A 23,519-nucleotide genomic window follows, 5' to 3' on the forward strand; every position below is an offset into this window, starting at 1 on the left:
TCTGTTTTTAGATGGCATCGATACTTTTCTTTGATAGTTTAGAAAAATTTAACTTTTTCGTTCAATAATACGATTTGTAAATAAATTCTAATGATCTTTATTTCACTTACTTTTTTTAACTTACTCTTATTTTTGGTGTTACATTCCACGGTGGTCCATATGTTGTAAAATAATGATGTTCCAAACCTCTCTGTTCTTAGCCTTGGATTCCAAGTTTTAAATTTTTATTATGGTTAGATTAGGGCATGGAATTTCAGTTGTAAAGGTACGAACAATAACTGAAATTTTTACTCGTCACTATTTTTGCGAAAAAGAAATAAACAATTTTTAAAATTTTAAGAGATGTAGTTTCAAAATCTTTTGTTAACCAAAAACGATAAAAGAATGTATAAACTAAAAAATGTAAAGGCATACATTAAATATTATAATCTGGAAAAAATTTAGGAAATTCGCTGAACACTGGTGAAACTTTTTTTACCATCTGAATAATTGTTAGTAAAGCGAGCATAAACTTGAATTCTGCTTACTCAGCCAACATTATATCCACTTGTTCGTTAAAGAGAATTGGATTTAATTACTGGAAAGTTTATTTACATTCTCTATCCTAAAATTCAGGAACTTTTTATTTGGGATGTCAACCCTAGCTGTCACAAACGCTCAGAGATGTTAAACGCATCGAATAGCATGAGATTTCAGTCTTGTTCTGATGTATTACTTAGCTCATGTTGATTTAATCATATACATTTTCAACGTTAGCCCATAGAAAAAATGGTAATTTGATTTAAAACACAATATTTTACAAGATAGCACTTACTAGTCGGTTTTTATTATTTGGTCGCCAATAGCAAAATGATGCGTGCAAATTTCACGTCCTGGATTATATCTTTGGTCAGTTCGTATGATTTAATGTCTGGGTCTTACTCTGGATCTTGAGTAGTTCTTATTTATATTTACTGTAATTTTTAGAATATGTTAAACACGTAGACCTCGGACAAATTTAGGTATATGAATGCGTCAACTAACTGTGACTCGCGATGTTTCTAAGAAATTAAAATTACGTTTAGAAACAAATTAAACAAGAGAGCTATTAAAAACGATTGTTTTTATTTTCGATTTTTTTTTAACTTCCCCTTTTTGCATCAAACATTGTTGTTATTTAAATTCCTCTTACTTCTTCTTTTAAATACTTAAATTTTGGTTCATCATGATTATAAGTTAAATTCAACTTCTTTAGGAAATGCTTTGCTTAAACAGTTGCTCTGCTACTGAAACTTCTTATATAATTTGCTAAAAATGTAAAATGAGATTTTCTGAAATGTAAATTAACATCGAGAATAATATTCAGCCAATACCAATTATCTAAAACGTAAATTTAAAATTAATAACGATGTTATAAAGTGTCGAGTAGTATCGATATTTTGTTTCGATGTTACTGAGTAGTATAATTTTTTTTCCTCGATAGTATCTGCACTTTCTTTTTTATGTTTTTGGGGAACTAATTATGGATATTTTCTCTCGAAACCGTGCTTAGCAATTATACAGTGAATCTGAAAAACATGGATATCAAAAAATATTTCAAAAAATACGCGCCGTATCAAAAATCTAAAAATACATTTGAAAAATATAGACAAGAGTCATTCAATCAGAGATGAGCTCTGGGGTTGTGGAGGGGAGAGCTTGAAACTCCTAAGTTGAAACTCTCATTTTTTTCCTCCCTTATAACAGAATTTTCAGAAAAAGAGATCTCCAATTTGAGTTACAAGTTAGCTCACAGATGGCGCTGTTATAGCATAGTGGAAATGGAGTACAAATTGTTTAAAATGAAATATCTCCAGAAATATGTGTCAGACCGGAATCAATCTGATGACACCGACCCCCGTAGTTACCCCATCATTAGATGTGGTGAGACGGGGTCAAGTATGATGTCATTGGATAGATTTTTCAAAAAAAAAAAAATAATAATAATAATAATCAAACATGTCTTTATTTTTCCGATCCTGCATGCATTTGGAGATATTTCCCTTTTATGCAATTTTTATACGATTTTCATTTTGCGGTAACAGTAAAACATTGTGAAAACAGTTTTGTAACAATAGCAACAGCAAGCAACCAGTTTATTGGGTCGGTTTTGGTATTATTGAAAGCATCTTTTGAAAATATTTCAAACTTGTATTTTTAGATTTTTGACCTGATGGGTTTTTTTTCCCCGAGATATTTCCCCGTTTCCTTACTTTTCGAAAACCCTGTGCAGAGAATATTTTTCATGGATGGCTCTTTGCACAGTTGTGTTAGTTTTGCGGGTTACGACTCACCAAACTAACTTTCTGGTTCATTATATTAATTAGTTCAGATTTCGATTCATCCATTGTACTGTTGACATCATATTTTCTTGTTATTAAATATTTTCTGTTATAGAAATGGGATTGCTGTCATTTGACTTATGCAAATTAGAATGAAGATTCACTTATATAGCTTGGATTAAACAAATTCGAATTCACGAATGAAATGAGTATTTAAACCCCGAAATTATCGGAATTCAAACCCTGTATGCACTATTTATATCGCGTTAATGCGGAGTCTATGAAGAGAAAAAAAAGGAAACGCTGGTGAAATTTCAATCAATTTTAATGTTTTATTATAATTATTATTATTCCCAATAGCTAGGTAAAAAGGCACAAATAGTAAAACAGATATAAACACAGATTCAAATGGAAGAACTAAGATCGAGAAGACCAAAGTCATTGCATAATTAGTGATCTTGACTCCCATTACCTCGATTCTTCGGTAGATCCATGAAGTACCCTACAACGCAACAGATGCTCCCTTCCATTTTTTCTCCAGAATCACAAGGCAATTGTTTCCTGTTTACAGTTGAAAAACTACAATAGCACTGCGTCTTGGTTATAACATCCTCCAACTTCTTAGGGCTGTCCGAGTTTGAAGGTCTTGTAGGGTATTAAATGTAAATAATTTTTAATGCAAACTGCTTAAACCTCCAATAAGAGATGCCCTTTACTGTAGTAAACCGGCACTCATTTTTGTAAAGTTGCCAGCTTGTTTATTGCCCCAAAGACCAAAATGGCCAGACACAGGAGAACAATTTATTTCTCCCTTATAATGAGAGTTCTCAAGAATTCTTGACTATGAAAATTTTCAGATGTTAATGGGTATTCAATGTAACGAATTGATTAGGTGGCTGCTTACGAATCAAAAATGATGACTGTCTTTTCAAACTTGCAATGAATAACTAATAATTGCTTTAGAATTATTCAACTGGCTAAATTTTAATGTATAAATTAATTTTTTTATCGATTTAAGAGAACTAAACTTTTGTGGTTTACGTCTGAGGTATATGTGATAAAGTGTAGAAATTTTTTATTGAGCTTTAAAATTTCTTTTGCGGTTACAATTTTTTTTTTATTTTTAAAAGCAACTTTTAAAATGGAAAACGTCTCAAAATCTATCTCTAATTTTTTGACGCATAGATTTTTTCTTTGATTCAAGTTTATTAGCTTAAGAAAACAGTACGGGCATCATATAGTGCCATAAATACTCAAAATACTAGAATAAACATTAAAACTGTATGAATTGCTGACTTAATAGGAATTACTTTTAAATTTTTGATTCAATTTTATGCTTTCCTTAACCTTAAAAAAAACCGTTATCAAGCCAAAAATAAAGAAGCCAATCTATCACAAATTCTTATTTTATCTGTATACAATAAATACTTTTATATCTACTCAAAAGCAAATGTACAACTCCTTCATTTTATTTTCCCAGCCATTATATGAAACAATTTATCCATCACAATCACTTTGCATCGAAATTTTCCACTAAGATTGCCAGTGGTCTCTAAGAGGAAAGAATTTCTAATCAAATCTCTAACCACATAATTTAATTCTCCCTATAGTCCCCCTCGGAATTCTCATAAACATTCAATTATTGTGAAGCCTAATCGGAAACACTAAAGGACCGAATCCAGGCCACTTCACAAATGAAGGGAAAGTTATGATCTCTAAGAGTGGCAACACTTCATCTGAACGCGAAACCTACCTGCTCCCTCTAGAACAACTGAAGAGGCAAGCACAGTTGGTTAATAATGGCGGAGGAACGGTGGGTATTTTTATTCTCTTTGAAGCATTGTTACAATGTTTCAAGGGAGACTTAATTTGAAGGCAGATTTTCATTTGTACATATCTCATTACCTACCTCTATTCTATCGCATTTATTTTTTGGTTAAATATTTCATTATTGTGAAAGATATGAAAGGAATCTTCTTATTGTGTGAAATTGAAGGGAATTACAAAAGATACAAAGGCCCTAGTATTGCTGAAATATGTTTTATTACAAAACGAGTTACGAAATTTCATTATGCTTTGTAGAATTCTTCTCGAATGAACATGCCAATACTATACATTTAAAAATGCCGCTTCAACTTTGCAATTGATATTTGGTTTAGAAAGATTTTTAAAGAACGAAAGATTACAATAGAATTGTAAAATTGAAAAAGGTAAAAAAAAAATGTATTAAAGCTCAGATTGTTAAAAAATCGTACGACGTTTTATTTTGCTTTGTTTTACAAAATCGCAGGACTTAGAAACGTGAAATTACAAAGGTGCTTATAGAAATGTACAGTCCGCAAAAAAAAAAAAACGAATCACCCTGAATAACTTTCGTTCTAATGATCGGATTTTCACGAACTAAGTGTCAATCTTAATGGTTCCTGGGGGTGACCTCAAATATGCTAATTAATTAGTGCTAACTATTAATTAAGTTACGAAATCAGACACAAAAACGTACTTTCTCTGAATAAACAGGCATTTTTTTTTACATATTTGGATTTCTTATCTTCAAAATATAGGGGGTAGCCGCAATCTGGGAAATGTGGTCCCCATAGTTTGGTCAGGAGAGCGATTCAAAGTTCGTACCCCTTAATGTTAATTTCGCTTTTTGCGTTTTCAGTCATATTTTCAAAACTAATGAAGCGATTCAAAAAAAATTGCACCCACTCATAAAACTCATTTACCCAAAGATAATTTCATGCAAAAAATAATTTTTAATAATTATTTATTATTTTTTATTATTTAATTAAAGTGAGGATGAAAAAATATTGAATTATAAGGTATGAATTTTTTTATACCATATTAATCTACATATTTTTCAATTGAAAAATCTAAAGTTTCAACTGTTTTTATTTATTAGAAGCTGAGAAAAATTAAAATTAATTATTTTTAAAAAAATAATTTGGCGACAATAAAGAAATAACTAATTGGGGCGATTAATATTAAAATGTGATAAACTTGGGAGGAACTTGACTTCGCGCGCGTAGCGTAAAATTTCATTCATATTTTTTTCGCTAATAATCGTTTGCTAATCTTTTTATTTTTATTTCTTTCACACTATAAAATACGATGTTTCTTTTTTAGTCATTTAATAATTTATTTGCAATTTAGTAAAGAATTTTGAATAAAAATCACTTTATTCAACAAATGTCTAGTTTTAAAAAAGCGTGCTTCTGATAGAATACACCAGATTGTGCTTTTTTAATGTGATTATTTTTTACTTTTTTAATTTTGTTTTTCAATAACTGATACAATTTCAATAATATACATACGTATGCATAGATTTGGAATAATATATTTATCAATTTCTTGAATATATATTTTATAAATATTTATAAAAATACGTAGTCAACATTTTTAAACATCTCTCACAACATCGCAAATTTCTCAACATCTTATAGGGTAAACTAAACAATGAAGGAACACTTAAGCTTAGCTTGCCTTTAAAAAAAATTCATAAAAATTTCAAAATTTGTAATTTTAGCTAAATGATGGTTTCGACATATTTGTTATTAAATGCAAATTATGTAAAAAAAGTTAGATAACTTACATAATATTGTTTTAAGCTTTTGGTGGTTTAAATAATAAGTAGTAAGATGACCAAGTGAAGGAACAGTTCTTACCAGTGAATAAACACTAAATTTTCCAGAGAATGAACACTTAATTTTGATAATGTTTGATGCTCGTTAGGAATCCATAGGCCACACAAATGTCTAAAAACAAGATTTTTCTTGGAATTACGACATATAACCATAGTTAATGTGGAAAATTTTACTTTTTTTTCAGTCATGGAATGGAAAGTAAAATATGTTTGAATACATAATTAAAAAAAAATGTTTTTCATTCTTTTCTCACAGTTTAATAGTCCGTTCTAAATTATGAATGTTTATCATTGTGTAATCTGATGATGTTTTTATTATTATTATAATTCGATCATTTTTTTGTTTAATCTTTTCCTCATATTTTTTAAGCTTTTTTTTAAATCTTTTTAAGTATTTTTTTTCTCTTCGTCATGAGTAATTTATTTCTTTTTCTTTTGATTTAACCTTCCTCTTTTTTCCAAATTTTTGGCCAATGTTAATGTATCTTCGAAATTTCTTTTGATTTTCCAGTTCCATTTCCAGAATTCCTCACTGGATAATAAATGAGAAAAAGGAGTTTCGAAGTTTGAGTAAAACCCATCTCTCATTGACTTATATCTAGTAGTTACTTATGAAACCAATCGTTTTTGCAACTAACAATGCCTCAAGAGGACTTATCTCAAAATCGGTTTTCAAGATACTTTCATTATTAATGTTAGTTGTCTCAGCTTCAGAGCCAAAATTTGATTATACAATTGTTCTTTTTGAAATAAATTCTTCAATATTGAGAAAAGCGCAGGCTATTGGATATTTGGGAGATTAAACTTTTCTGCCAATGTTCCTTTAAAAATTTGCAACATAACTTGTGAGATTTCCTTCTCAAGCTTCTGAAGAAATAGCGCATCGTTACTCTCGAAGCATGTGTTTTGTTGATAAGTTGTCTTGCTCATTAACTCTTGGTGTCTGTTTTGCATGCATTTGTTACAGTCAACGTTTTCTACATCGAATGAAAAAATATCGCATTTCATAAAAGCATTTTAACTTCATAAGTTGATGCCTCAAATCTTATTTAAAAATGGATGTAAAATTTTCTAGACATATTGTTTTACAATTCTTTTGTTTTCAAGATCTAACGAGATTTCCAAGAATTACGTAGAAAACTAAACCAGAAAATTTGTTTTGAGGAACAAAACTTGCTCAGTTTCAAATTGATATGAGATTTATACCTATCCAGAAGAAGCAAAATTAGGAATTTGATTGCATTTTTAATTAGCCATAGGTAGAAACATTTGCAATATAATTGTAAAATGTTGCTGCGGTCATCGTTTCATTTCATGAATAGCTTTTTCCAATGAAATATGTAGCAGGGACTGATTCTGTAATATCTCTACGAATTCTTCTGTAAGGAGAAACTACCAATGGAGGTACTTTTTCTTTCCTAGGTACTTTAGAATATAAATCCTTATAATTTTTAAGGCCGCAGATTTTTCCCGTTTAAGGGCAATATTCAACTCTTGTTTCATTCGCATTGTAAATGCAATCACTTTATAAAAGGATGCCAGGGCTACTTCCCTCCTAAAGATTCTCTGAAGTTCTTAAAACCAGTATTTCGAATATTATTCTCTAAGGGAAGTTTTGCCTTTTGAAATTATCTTCGCATTGCACTGAGTTATCGGTGGATGTCACCTTAAAAAAACTTCACCCATTTTTCACCTAGATAATTGTCTTTAAGTGGATTTTTCCTACCAGTTCCCGTTAGGACATTAAAGACGGCAATAGGATAATAATTTAGCTAATTATTGGCACAAAATCCTGCAAAGATTCTATTCAAGCTTTTATTATTATATTTAGTTGTTATATTTAGTTAATAAACATAGTTTATTAAGGAGTCTAAGGTATGATGTAATAACTAATCACTACATTTATAAAGATAAATAATAAATTAATTATTATTATAATTCTTTAAATAAATTTAGCAATTAAATTTGCATATTTAAATGAAATAGTTATAGGAACTATTCATACAACATTTAACTGAATTTTAGGAGTCCTCTATGTCGCTGAACTACAAATTATCCAAGTAAAATCATATTTCACACATACTATTCATTCACTGGGAAATCTATTCTCAGTGAAGGAACATGCCTGTTCCTTCACTGGTTAGAAGTTGTTTTTTTTTATTTTTAACATAATTTTGATTTATAATATGACAAAAAGTACAAGAAAATTAAAATTTTTCTTTTATTTTCATTAACTTGAAAAAATCCCAGTAAAGGAACACTTGTTTATACATTGGTTTTTCATTGTTCTGTAATCCAGTTAATAAACACCCCCTAATCTCAGTACTTGCTTATGTTATGATGCTTAAAATAAATAAAACGTAACTTCAATGACCATATTTTGAATTCTTTTTTTCACAATGAAAAGAAAAAGCATTATTATATGCAATTAATTGTAGTTTAAACGGATAACAACAAACACTGACCTTATAATTTTGTCAAAGAAACAAGGAGTTGAACAGATACTAACAAATTCAAAACTTTTTCCAGAGAAGACTCAAAGACCAGATAACTAAATGCATTGTAAAAGGACTTCCTATTGTTAGGTAGTAAGCTACTCTTACCAATCAATCTAAATTAAAACGTTTAAAATCTTATTTCTAAGAAATATCTATGAAATGCTCCTTCATTTGTTGGTTTACCCTATATCATCCTTATCTTAAAAGAAATTTCCGGAAGTGTATCGCAGAACTATTTTACCAACTATTTAATAAAATTTTAACATTTTAAAATTCTTATTCTTTTCTATTTTACGTTTATTATTTCTTCATTAATATACTAATAATTTTTTTAGAACTTTAATTTAGATTTCCTTTTCAAATTATAGTCAAGTTTTTTTTAAAGAATTATTGTCTGCTAGCTAAGAATAAAACCTTGTTAAGAAATTAAAAACATTCCGCTGTTTAAAATTATTTAATGCAAAACAGCTGATTATTTACTTAGCATACTATTTTTTTGAAAAAAGAATATAAATTATTGATTGTCTTTTTTTTTTGTTTCTTGTGACTTCAACTTAGATTATCTAAAATAGTGTTGATGTTTTATAAGTCACTACAAAGTGGATAAAGATACCGAACATAAAAAGCTGTGGAATACGTAGCCAATTTTTTTAGTGTCTTAAAATATCTCAGTATCTTAAATGTCGTCCTACTATCTTAGTTGTGAAATTAAATTTTTAATTATCTGACCACGTGTGATTCACTAATTATTTCATTATATCTTTTGCTCTTTATGATACCAAGTAGATTTTTTTTCTGATAATATACTAAACTATTTAGTTTAATTTTTTACTTTAGCATGATTTCCAAGATATTATTGTAGTATAATTTGTTATCAGGAAAATGCCTTATTTTGTTAATCAGGAAATACTAAAAATTGAAATTTGTAAGGATTCCGAAGCTGTGCACACAATACACAATTTCCGACCTTATTTTAATAATAAAAAATTTTAAAAAAAACGTGGCAAGTAGGCTAACATACTTTTTACAGAAACTGTGAAAACTAATTTTTCCTATATTTCGTCAAAAGAGGATAAGAATGATATTGCTCCAAGAGACCTACTCAATAATTTAGCTATTTCCAGAATGAAATCTGTTTGATCGAAACATATTATTCCTTGAAAATTACACGAGGGAAAAATTAACTTTTATTATTTATCTAAGCTTATTCCATTTATTTAATGACAGCGGTATTAAGGTTAAGGATATGCGTCGGAAGCTCCGTTTATTATTATACTATAAATGCATTAAATCATGTAGCCTGAATAATTTATTTTAAGTAAATTATTTAATAATTTTAAGCAAATAAGGGTGTAAAAATAAACTCGATCGAAATACACCGAAAGTATACCCTGAAATATATGTAGAATAAACTTTGGAATCGATATATAAAAAAATACCTTTTCAAACAACTTCGAGTAGGACGGAAACGCTAACTTGTTTAAAAAAGTTGTCCTTGTTACTATTTAATTTCAATTCCTGGTACTAGGGGACATTCCATTTTCACATTCGACTTTTGAAATTTCAATTGTAAACGGAATTTTTTTATGACCTTAAACTAAAATGTTAAGGCTTGCAGCAAAAAAAAAAAAAATTTTTTTTTTTTTACTGCATTAATTTTTTATAAAGTAGTGAATTATTATTTTTTCAATCTAAGAACCTGTGCCTATAACATATGTAAAACTTATTTTAATATCGAGTGAAATAATTTAATATGTTGTGTCACTAAATGGATAATCCCAAGAAACTGAATCGAAAATATAAAAACTTCATTGATTTAATTAAATAATAGATGATAATAAAAATAGACATGTTCTGAGCGTCCAATAATAAAAGTCACTAGTTATCCAAGCCTGACAAGTCTTGAGAATGGGCGATTATATTTGAAAACTCGAAACATGTCGACTTTTACTTCCCTCTTCATATGTTTTGAAGCCAGTTGAGTTTTTATCGTCAATTATACTGTTTTACATTTGGGTCTTGATCATTATTTTGATAAGGATTTTACACTAGTTAAAGTAAACATATGCATTTTAATATTTTATCAGGATTCATATGGTCTTTAAAAATGTAAGAACATCAATATTGTCAAAGTTATATTTAACTTAAAAATTAACATTTTGACACCAGATATTTTGAGTTAAAGAAATTAAATATTTTATCTCTTAAGTTTTTGTGCTCCCATTTCAGTATCTTAAGGATCTTACGAGCTCTGTTTAAAAAGAGATCATCAGATATATATAAGAAAGCAAAAATAACCATAGTAGCAGTATTTGGTGGCAAATGTAGCTTATCGTAATTGAAGAATATGCTGTGCGACATTTTATGGTGAATTTGCGAACGTATAAGTTTCAGAATGTATCGAAACATGAGGATGCTATTTGCTAATCATTTTTATCCAAAGGAAACGATGTAACCTAAATATCTAGTAGAATGAAGCGATTTTTTAAGCAATGAATCCTACAATTTGAAACATATTATTTCAATATCTTATTCTTAAACATAACGTATTTCAATCTTTTTAAAATGCCACTAAACATTCAGCAATTCCTTGAGTTATAGAAAAAAGAAATATCGTGAATTATAGAAAACCTTGTGAATGTGCATTAGAATTATTATACAATCTACATTTTATTTTTCAAGCACTTTTTTTTTCTTCAAACTTTCTTGCCTAGAAGACTCGATTAAAACTGAAAAAATGATTATCCCTAAAATTTTGTATATAGCTATAATAAGTTATGCTCATTTTATTTTAGTATAAAATCCTCGAATAAATATAGTAAAAACAGTGTAATCTAAATAATATCAGATGAAAAGTTCATGTATTTAAATTCTAAAAGCTATAATAAATAATTTATAAATCGATTCAAATTTACTTTTCAAAGGAGATTAAAATAATTTTTTTTTTTGCTTTTTGGACAGAAATCCCCTAAAAAAATTGTTTATGGCCTGGAAACTTCGAGATATTTTCTATTAACAATAAATTAAGCCCCTCCGAGCAATCACTGAACATTATTTCAATTTTTTTACTATCAGAGTTTGGTTGCGTAGCAACCTAGTAAAATTAAGCACTCCTCTTTTGAATTAGTCAATGGGTTATCTTAAAATATTTATTTGCGCAGGCGACATTTTTTGGCGGTTTTCTGGACTATCGCCAAATATATAAACCTTTATTGCGGCCCAATTTACCACCCAATTTTTTTAAAATTTTGTCTACCCCCACTAATTCAAGGGTCTAGATTCCAAATATGTAAAAAAAATTATATGTTTATTCAGAGAAAGTACGTTTTTGTGTCTGATTTCGTAACTTAATTAATAGTTAGCACTAATTAATTAACATATTTGAGGTCACCCCCATGAACCATTAAGATTGACACTTAGTTCGTGAAAATCCGATCATTAGAACGAAAGTTATTCAGGGTGATTCGTTTTTTTTTTTTGCGGACTGTACATGAAGTGTGATTTAATATTCGATAACTAATTTGGCAATTATAAAAAAAGTTTAGTTGGTTTTGATTTCATCATGAAAGCATCACAGTGCAATTTTTTATCGACTTCCTATAACTTATCTAAAATTTAATTTAGGATTCTGAATTTTGTAGAGGAGGTTAACAAAAGACGTCATATTTTGTTTTGCTGGACAAAATCATAAAACTCAAAGATTTGAAATTACGAAAATATGCATAAAAATGTACAGGAAGTGTGATTTAATATTTGATCATTAGTTCGACAATGAAGCGTTTAAATGGTTTTGATTTCATCCAGAAAGTATCATGTATAACTTTTTATCGACTTTCTATAACTTATCAAAAATTTAACCTAGGATTCTGAATTATGTAGAGAGTTTAACAAAAAATGTTATATTTTGTTTTGCTGAGAAAAATTATAAAAATCTAGGACTTGACGTTACGTATAAAAATGTACAAGAAGTGTGATTTAACATTTGATCATTAGTTTGACAATTAATTAAAAGTTTTCATCAAGATTTTGATTTCATCAAGAAAGCATCAATTTGCAACTTTTAATCAACTTTCCATAACTTATCTGTCCCGCAGAGGACTGATCGTTAAGACACGGTTCCCAGCAGATCACCGAAGTCAAGCACCACTGGCTACGGTCAGTGTGCGGGTGGGTGACCACTTGGATCAATCTGAGTAGGGACCGAGGGTGTGCGGTATTGGTCCTCGCTAAACTGTGCTACCGTAAAATGCTCGACTTCGCGCGCAGGTCGTCGGACTACCGAAGCGGGGGTGCCTCCGCAGAGGATCAAAATTGTGATGGCATGTCTTCGGATCATCCTCCGGGATGTTTCCCAGATCGTCGCCAATAGCCCATTGTGCAGCTCTAGTGCGACGTAAATTAACAACAACAACATAACTTATCTAATATTTAACTTCGGATTCTGAATTTTGTAGAGGAGTTTAACAAAAGAAATTATATTTTGTTTTGCTCGGAAAAATCATAAAAGTCAAAGACTTGAAATTTCCAAGATATGTACAATAAGTGTGATTTAACATTTGATCATTAGTTTGACAATTATTAAAACGTTTAGATGGTTTTGATTTTATCAAGAAAACGTCATCTTTCAACTTTTTATCATCTTTCTATAACTTATCTAAAATTTAATTTAGAATTCTGAATTTTATACAGTAGTTTAGCAAAAGCGCATACATTATATTTCGTTCTGTTGAGCAAAATCATAAGACTTAGAGACTTGAAAATAAGAAAGTGTGTATGTAAAAAAATGTACAGAAGGATCTATTTAACATTTCATAATTAGTTTGAAATTATTCAAGGGTTTAGATGGTTTTAATTTCCTTCTTTAAAGCATCAATGTGCAACTTTTTTTTCTACATTTTATAATTTATTTTAACAGAAGTTTAACAAATGTGCAGACATTATTTAAATAAAAACGTTTTGAGAAAAAGTTAAAAAAAACTTTTATAATTCAATTTTTTAAAGCTCAATTTTTAAGGGAAAGAAAGATACTATGACGTCTTACGCATACGATAAAAATCATAAGATTTATGTTATTTACTTGGAACCACTTTCAATAGGCAATCAAGTGTACTCTCTTTAAAAATATTCTAGCTTAAAGAAGAGGAAAAATGAAAAGTATTTCTTAAATTACAGAAAAACTTAATTTTTTAGATTTTTATAAAAAGAAAATTTATCCCACAAAAATATAAAATACTTGCCAATATTCAAATTCTAGTATAAATTTAAGCAACGGCATGCTATACTCAAAACAATTATCAAGCTTTAACTTAATAGGTTTATTAAAAGTTGAGTAAACTTGTGTGAAAAGTGAGAAAAAAAATGTGAATTAAGAAAAATAGATTTAACGACAAAACTTTGAATAAATAATTGTAAGAAAAATACTTGAGTTAGCAGACAATGCCAGTATTAAAGTAGGAGTGTTATTTTCTGCTTTGAGTGAGAAGATTTAAGTATTTTTATTTTTGTTGTAAATTTAGTAATTGTATTTAATTTATCTGTTGTATTTTTTTAGAAAGCTATTGCAATAATAAGCGCTTTTTTCGACATTATTTGTTTTTTATTTGCTTTAAATAATGACTATTTAACCATTGCTGATGGAAAATTTATTTATCTGCCTCGTTAAACTTTTATAAGCTGGCACTTGAGTTGAAGTTGATGTCAAAATAACACAAAGTGTAGAAAAATAGTGATAAGACGTAACCAGATAGGAAATTTCAACTTAAAATTTATAAAAAAAAACTTAATTGAACAGTAAACAGAGCTTCCTAACATAAACAAGTTCGTACTTAAAGTAATTATTACTGCACAATTTATTGACAAATAACTCATCTAATCAAATGTATTTTATCGAAAAAGAGTGAGCTTTTGATACATAATCACTATTTATAATTGCGGTTTTTTTTAAACAAATAATTAAATGAAACCGGCATGCATACAATTTTTCATTTATTTAATTTTTTTACGGGACAGTGAACAGCTCACCCCCAGTTTAGATATTAATGCTTTTTTTTCTGATTATAACGTGTGGGGGTTTCTCTTCACCCATTGTTGCGAAACATGTGGGTCTTCTCCCTCCCACAATTAACAATGAACCTCCCAGTTAATCGATGTATATAAAGTCCCCACTTTCAACAATGGTCTTCAGTGGGGATCATTTTTAAACTGAAAGCGTTACTTTTTCACATCCTACACCCAAACCACCGAGTCTTCAGCTTCTTTAAAAGAGTTCCATATCTGTTGAAGGGACAGTGCGGTGGAAATAATCGAAATGATCTGAATAACTCTTAATCTTATGATCGGATTTTAACGCACTAAGGAGCATTCATAATAGTTTGAGGAGTAGGCAAATTAAAGTAGGCGGCTATAATATGTACACAAGAAGGTAATTTCTTTGAGATATCTGTTCCTTGAATCAAAGAACATATTTGCAATCTGGTAAATGTGCATACTGTTAAAAATGCTGGAGCATGTTGAAGCATGATATCGTTTAAATTCTTGATGCAACTGTCATAGGGTGCTCAGTTGAACCATTCGTATTATTTGAACATCATTATATGATACTTTAGTTCAATTTGAACTGAAATAAATTTTAATTTCAGCCGACCAGGTGGCCGAGTGGTTAGCGTGTCTGACTGCGGAGCCATTAACCGCGGGTTCGAATCCTGCTCAGGGCATGGATGTTTCTTTCTCTCTGTGTTCTATGTCCTTTCCTCTTTGTGTGAATGTGACCCTCCTTATAAACAGTTTTGTTGTTGTGTGACGTGGGCGACGCTGCTCCACCGCCGTGGCTTCGCCACAAGTGCCCACTGGGCAACGAGAAGAGAGTAGCAGTTCTGGTATTTCTGTGGCCAATGGGATACCCCCAAGTGCCCACCATTAAGAAGAAAAAAACCATTTATTTCATACCTTATTAACATTTTGACGAATTTTTATCATATTATGGTTTAAGGTTATATTATGGTTCAGAAGCGATTTTTTCTCAGATTGAATTCGATAGTTTAGTTAGACAAACACTCAAAATGTGGACATGTAGCTGTCAAATACTAAAATATTGGATTCAGTTTTTTTTTAAAGGCGATTCTTTCCTTATATTTAAAAGGTTAAAAAGTAAAAATCAGTTAAAAGAAAATTTTGTTATTAATTCAAAAAAGGTTATCTGATGATAATAATAAACTATGCTTTTTAATGTCTGCCTTTTGAACCTTTAAAATAGCATCGTGAACGTAAAAATCGGATCTTTTTTTCATAAAATTTAAAGGATTATATGATGCATACTAACTTCGACATCAACTTTGAAGTCGTCCATAATTTAAATCATCGAAAATTCTTTAAATATTATGCTAACTGACCCTCCTTTTTTTTTTTTTTTTTGTTAAATATATTTTTGTTTGCTTTTAACGTGAAGGAATTAATTTTTAGAATACTTCACTTAATATCATTAATCGAGCCTAGAAAAATTTGCGGACTACATACAAAAAAAAAAAAATGAATAAAAATATTGCTAAAATGTCAAACCGAATTTCGAACACTCATTACAATTCATTAGTTGCAATGCAGAAATTTATAAGTAAATTTGAAATGAAATGTATGTACGCGGAGAGACAAAATCAGGTACTATGGTACAATTACCTGTGAGGTACATTTCTAGTGGGAGAAAAATCCAGAATTATTACACAACCTGTTAAAAATGCGTATCATTGAGCTGAAATAGACGTAGAGCAAGCATGCTGCTGTATTTCCCCATCTCACTTTGTCTCAAACATCAGACTCCCCTCTGTCACGTGCTCCCTCTTTTATCGATATTGTGTCACGTGACAATTGAGGTATGTTATCTTTTTTGGTGGATTCAGGTTTGCGCCCTGGTAAAAATTTCAAGCAAAATTATCGTTTTGTGTTGTACCAAAATTCCTGTTTATTTTAACATAATTTTTATTAATAAAGCCAAAATACACGATAGAGCCGTGATGGCTCAGGGGATAGAGCGTTCGCCTTCCAATGAGGTGAACCGGGTTCGAATCCCACCAATGGCTGGTCGATACGAATCCGCATCCGGCTTGCACCGACCACAGTGCTGACGTGAAATATCTTCAATGGTAGACACATCAAGGTTTACTATCCCTCTTGCCTTCAGGCAAACCTTGGGAGGTTCTTGTGGTCTTCCTCACCATGTAACGCAAATGCGGGTTAGTTCTATGAAAAAGTCCTCCACGAAAGCAAAGTTTCCCTCCAATGCTTGAACCAGGACCTCCCTTGTCTTCTGGATTGGGCTCAAAATTATAAGGTTACGGAGTTGAACATTAGAAGTCATAAACCCAAAAATTGGGTCGGCTCTGTTTAACGACGGTTATAAAATGAAAATTACATATTATTTGAACCATTTATTTGGTAAGTTTTCCTTTACATATGGTGTCACAGTCGAAATTATAGTTCTTATAACCCCACATTTAGTAAAAAAAAAAAATAATAAATAAAAAAAATAAAATAAAAACTTAAAATTAATTTTAACAGAATAAATTGTTTTTATGCCAGTCTCTATGGTATCATGATAAAACTACCAAATTTAACCACAATTATTACTAAGCATCATGACAACAAAATAAAATTTGATTTTTAATTTTACTAAAAGTTATTACTTCGGTACAAATCACTGTGATTTTATTGTTTCCATAGGGCCAGAAACAAGGTAAATTTTACCATATTCTTTTAGTTCTAACTATACTTTTTTTTTCTCAGTCTATATACTTATTTTAATTATTTAAAAAAAAACTACTTTGTACCATTTTGCCCTTCCTTTTAAAATGAAATTGTATGTCACAGGTACCCTCCTTTAGATATGTTAAATGAAAAATCAACATTTTATCCCATTGCGCAAGATTGTTTTAAAGTCATAATCCAGCAACTAGAAAAATTAAAGTTAAGAGGGAAAACAATAAAAATAATTCAACGCGAAATTTTAATTATTTTCAAACATGAATTGAAAAAATTTCTAAATCCATCATTATCTCATTTTACATTTCATGACACTTCATTAAAAAATATCTAAGAAAAGGCACATTTTTCGAGCATAATTTTACTGCAAACTTAAATAAATAAAAAAATTTAAATAACAGGAATAAAGTTATTTTCTCTCTTTATTCAAGAGAAAAAGAAGGGAAGTGTAAGGGGAGACGTCGTAAATTGAATTCCGCGACATCTGATTGTAACACACTATCTTTGGACCTCAAGGGGATTAATCATTTCTTTTCAATACTCTAAAGTCACATCCACCCCCGCTCACCGACCATAAGAATGAAAAGGGGTTTCTCTTCCTATCACCTCACACAACAGAACGGACAAACCAACTTTTCACTGTCCTCTCTTTCTTCTTTACAACCTAGGACACCCTCGCCAACAAAACATCCACACAAAAAAGTGGTCCGAAGTTCTAAAAAAGAGCTCCATTTTGGAATCCAAAACGCACGTCTGTTTGGATAGGTTTCTTTCTGATGGCGTGGACACCTCTTTTGCATTGGCGAAAAAGAAAGAAGAAGAAAAAGTAGTTGTCAGTACGCTCCCAAGGGGCTGAAACCTGCACCACACAATGTCTTGCCTGTGTATTGATAAAAAGGAAAATGTATACATCCACAAGAAGCAGTTACCGCATTCAAAACCGCATGCTTGCATCAATTCTTGATGGTACAGTCGAAGTTACCACACTATGTCATCTGCGTCTAAAAATGCAGGACTCAATGGAGAGAAAATGGAATAAAAAATGAGCTTTTTTATGTGGTTCTGACAGTCCACAAAGCAGGCAAAAATTATCCATTTTCAACTTTGTAGAGCCTTTGGTAAATGGTAGTTTTATATGCGCGAATTGTATTTGCCATTTCTTTAAAGTGCATTTTTGGAAGGAAAAAAAAGCGGGCTGTTTTTAATGTTATCTTGGATTGTGACGGTGGGTCTTGTCCAACAAGGGCTGCCGTTGGCATCGGGACGAAAAATACATTTTTAGAATTTGAATCCCTTTTTAGATTAAGGATTGTGGCGACTGAATGTGGTTTATAATATTCCATTACTATTCGATTTGGAATTCTACGCAAACAAGATGATACAATTTCGTGCCTTTGAAATGCAAAGTCGGAGTATTGCAAAGTGATTTTCGATTTTGATTTACTGATGTAATAGAGCTCTAGTCAATTGCAAATGGAAATATATGGTAACTAAGCAAGGGAGTCAGCTTTATGACGACATAAAGCAGCTCCAAAGAGCTCCGAGAATTCTTATTTGAAGAGGATCACCAGTGTGAAATTCTGAAAAATCTTTTTTTTTTCTTCACTTTTACATAATTCTATTCTATGCACATTCGATATCCGTTTCTCATAAGTGTAAGCTGAATTTTTTATAAATGATAAATCTTTGTACGGATATGGACTGAATAAGCCTTTCTAAATTATAAGTAGTGTTTCTTTTTTAAATTCCTACGATTAGTTCACACTCGCCCTATATCTTGTTCAAATTTTCAATCGGTAATAAAATATTTATTATTTTAACACTCAAGTTCAAATACATTTTTTCAAACTTTTAGTGGATGACACTTGATGTTAAATACAGTTTTTTTTTTCAAATATTATTTCATTCATTAAGTAGGGATGACCGAAAAACGAAATGGAATTTTCTGATTGGTTAAGCGTTAGTTATCTATTATATATAACTAGGAGGCTCCGCCCCCTCCTCGCTAACGCTCGCCAACCCCCGAGAATTGCTACGCAATCCTATGTGGTTCACGCCGTGAACCATGGCTCGCTGCGCTCGCTCGCCAATGAACACAATGTTCTAGCACAAAGACATAATATATTATCATCAAAGACATAGTATTGTACTTATGTAGATGAATTCTACCAATGTTCTTATTGGCTTTTAAAAAAGTATATTAGCTATTTAGATTGTACTTGGTGAAAAAGTCAAAACATTAGCTAAATAAGAAACATATTAGCAAAATAAATTATCAAATATTGCTTCACTAATATTCTGCATTTTAAAGCGTGAAAATTCAATGCATAAATAAACGCGAAATATAAAAAAATTCAATGCATTCAATACAAACACTTAAAAGTTTTTTAGACGTTTAGGTAGCTCCCAGTAGAAAAGTATCAATTCAACAGCGACCTTTTAAAGTATTCTCACTTCAATTAATTAATTAATTCCTAATTGAATTTAAATTAAATAGTGTCATGTTTTTAGTGCATGAATCTGAATTGAACAACCTGATAATGCTCACTCTGGTTATTGTTATCTGGTTGCTCACTACGTGCTCTTGCGCGCCGAATCCAATCAATTAAAAATGAAAACTGTTGCCAGCGCGAGAAAAGAAATATCATCGGTTTTATTGATACATACATACGTACGTATTAGCGTTTTATATAATATAGATAGATTCTCTTACGTGGTACCCAAATTTTCGCTGTATTTCTTTTCCGCCGGTGGCAACGTTTGCTTTGTTTACGTTTTGAAAACACCATTCTGCCTTTTAATGATGTGTTTCTGATCTAATATATATAATTCTCTTACGTGGCTCCCAAATTTTGGCTGAAGTACTTTGTACAACTAAATAAGATTCTTTTCACAACGCTTAATTATTTACTTTATTCTCTTCATTTATAGAGAAAGCAGTCGGCAAAGAATTCTGTTAGGTTAAAAAACATTTCGCTAAAAAAAGAATGAATTCTAAAAGAAATAAAAATAAACAACTTAAAAAATAAAAATGCTGTTGCCAGCCATGGAATTTTTTGAAAGTTAACTTAGCAACATAAATCATAATGACATAGAAGCGCAACTAGATCAAAATTAAGATATCTGAGCGCTTGACGTAACAAATCCTTCAATTCTATAAGTATTGTATCGCCAAATGCCCAAATTGACAATTGTGTTTTTAAAGAAATTCTCTCTCTCTCTCTACTATTCAGACTACTATTTCATATTGTTTCACAACACATGACTTTAACACTCTGGTGGGAAAGACTTTAAAACAAAACTTACAACACTTACTTTTCTCAACAACTGAAGTTTAGAATAATGTGATTAAGAAAAATATGTGAACTGCTTGCAATTTCAAATTAATATTGAAATGTACAGGTTTAGAATTTTCTACAGTGAAAAGTTTACGGAACTTCAGTATTCAAAAAAGTATACAAAAGCTAGACGTTAAGAGCGTATCCAATGAGCGAGCAAAGCGAGGATTGGATTGCGAGGCAATCCGAAATGAACTGCGAAAGCAGTTCCGGGAGTTGGCGAGCGCCAGCGAGCAGGGGCAGAAGCCTCCTAGTTGTTTTAAATTTTCCTATAAGCGATTCAGTTTTTTCACCTATTTTAAAAATCACATCAGCGATAATTTCTACACTATAGCTCTATTTGAACAAAAAAAATAGTTTATTGCGCACATTTAAATATTTAATCTATCTTATTATATTAAACGCTAATACGTACGTATATATGTATGTTTCAATAAAACCGATGATATTTCTTTTCTCGCGCTGGCAACAGTTTTCATTTTTAATTCATTGGATTCGGCGCGCAAGAGCGCGTAATGAGCAACCAGATAACAATAACCAGAGTGAGCATTATCAGGTTGTTCAATTCAGATTCATGCACTAAAAACATGACACTATTTAATTTAAACTCAATTAGGGATTAATTCATTAATTGAAGTGAGAATGCTTTAAAAGGCCGCTGTTGAATTGATATTTTTCTACTGGGAGCTACCTAAACGTCTAAAAAACGCTTAAGTGTTTGCATTGAAAGCATTGAATTTTTTTATATTTCGCGTTTATTTACGCATTGAATTTTCACGCTTTAAAATGCAGAATAATAGTGAAGCAATATTTGATAATTTATTTTGCTAATATGTTTCTTATTTAGCTAATGTTTTGATTTTTTCACCATGTACCATGTATAAATAGCTAATATACTTTTTTAAAAGCCAATAAGAACATTGGTAGAATTCTTCTACATAAGTACAATACTGTGTCTTTGATGATAAAATACTATGTCTTTGATGATAATATATTATGTCTTTGTGCTAGAACATTGTGTTCATTGGCGAGCGAGCGCAGCGAGCCTTGGTTCACGGCGTGAACCACATAGGATTGCGTAGCAATTCTCGGGGGTTGGCGAGCGTTAGCGAGCAGGGGGCGGAGCCTCCTAGTTATTTTATATTCGCTGTGTCAGATAAATTCAATAAAGAACATTACGTGGTAACACGTGTGGTTCACGTCACAAAATTTATACTTTTATAGTTTTCTGATGCGACGCGCCTTCTTTTTTCAATTCCTACTATTAGTAATCACACTCTCTCCCTCCATATATTTATATATCTTATTAAAATTTTCAATCTTTAATAAAATATTTTTAATTTATCCATTCAAGTTCAAATAAATTTTTTATAACTTATAGCGGATGACACTTGATGTCAATAAAGTTTTTTCAAACATTAATTCATTCATTAAATTTAATTAGTTAAATTTAGTTTTATATGGGAGAAAAATTGTAATTATTTTAAAAAAAAGTAACTAAAATAAAAGTTTTTTTTGTTAACCTAAGTAGGAATTGATTTTTATTTTTTTTATATTACTTGATAAGGAGTTGGATTATATTAACGAAAAAAATAAACATGTTCTATAGGGTTTTTTTTTTTTTCAGCCAGGCAAATCGAAAATGTATAGATTCTGAAGAAATTTCTATACCATTAATGAACTGTAAAAATTAATTTTCTTTTAAAGAGCTAAAAGCAAAATGTCGGAGGCGCAGTTTTTCTTTGGCGAAGTCTTTCTTTATGAAAGGTGTACATTAAAAAAAAAAATCGACTATATAAACGAATTGCAACTAAAGTTCGTGTGATTTCTTTTTCCGTCAAACAAATGTTTGCAAAATAGAACAACAAAAAAAAGTAAAAATCTACTAAAGCTATCTAACACAGTTGACAGTGCCATGATGGCCCTGGAAGAGAGCTTTCGCCTCCCAATGAGGTGACCCAGGTTCTAATCCCAAAGATGTCTGATGGATTCGGATTCTGCTCTCTGGTGGCAAGGGAACTTGTAAAGGAATTAAATTCTTTGCCACTTTAAACTTTAAAAAAAAAGAATAAGAAAATGAATAACGAATTTAAAACAAGATGGCGAGAAATTAGTGGTCAACCCAATGTTTTGTTTTTATAAGATTATGTATGTGGGATATTTGAATAACTTATTTGCTGCATCGATTAACTCCATAAAACAAGGAGCAGCGAAAATCGTCTGGTGTAAATTATTCTTATTATTTAATGCCTCAAAAATTTTACTATTAGGTTGAATTAAAATTCATTATTGAAGAATTTTTTCTCTTTTAATTTGTAAAGTTAAGAGTCAAATAAGTACTTTGAAATTAAAATTAGAAAAAAAAACTCAGAAAAGGTGTTAATTGATTTAACTTTTTTTTTTTTTTGTTCACCCCAGGATTTTTTTTCTTCCAATTTTGATCCAAAACTTCAGTTAGAAATGCGCCTCAGTCTTTTTATATATTCCACTGTTATCAAAACATTTATCAAGTTATTTAGAAACTAAGGGGTATTAATTGAAAGCTGGAGCTAGTAGATGCTTCAGTATTCAAAAATTTTTAAAACAGTTGTTGTTCGTAAGGATTTGAATCAAAATTGATCGCTTATAAATTATTCAGAGCATGTTTCAACAGACTCTAATTTACCAACCGCACTGCAATATTTAAAATTCGTCACATTTTCTGCCTTATTGACAAAAACCATTTCCTGGGTAATGCTCCGAACGAACATTTTGGCGACTTGACGAAATTGCTGTCTTCGCTTATTTGAGACAGGATTTCATCAAAAACATTAGGCTTTGTGCTACCCATGAAATCAGATATTTAGCTAAAAAATGCAACATAAAATTAAAAAAAAAAACATATGGGAAGTAAATTTTCCATTACCTTCGGAATTAAAACCGGGATTCCTGCATGGAAAACGAGCGATCTAGTCTTTAAAATTTGATTTTAAGAAGAAAAAAAATGTTACAG

General features: G+C 30.4%; 1 long non-coding RNA gene across 2 annotated transcripts in view; it reads right to left on the reverse strand.

The window, feature by feature from the left end:
* Positions 1–23,519, reverse strand: part of LOC122269357 (uncharacterized) — a 53,299-nt gene that overhangs the window by 10,693 nt on the left and 19,087 nt on the right. The window lies entirely within an intron of this gene.

The sequence above is a fragment of the Parasteatoda tepidariorum genome, chromosome 1, assembly GCF_982258835.1.
Source record: "Parasteatoda tepidariorum strain Cologne lab strain chromosome 1, Ptep-v5.0, whole genome shotgun sequence".
NCBI lineage: Eukaryota > Metazoa > Arthropoda > Arachnida > Araneae > Theridiidae > Parasteatoda > Parasteatoda tepidariorum.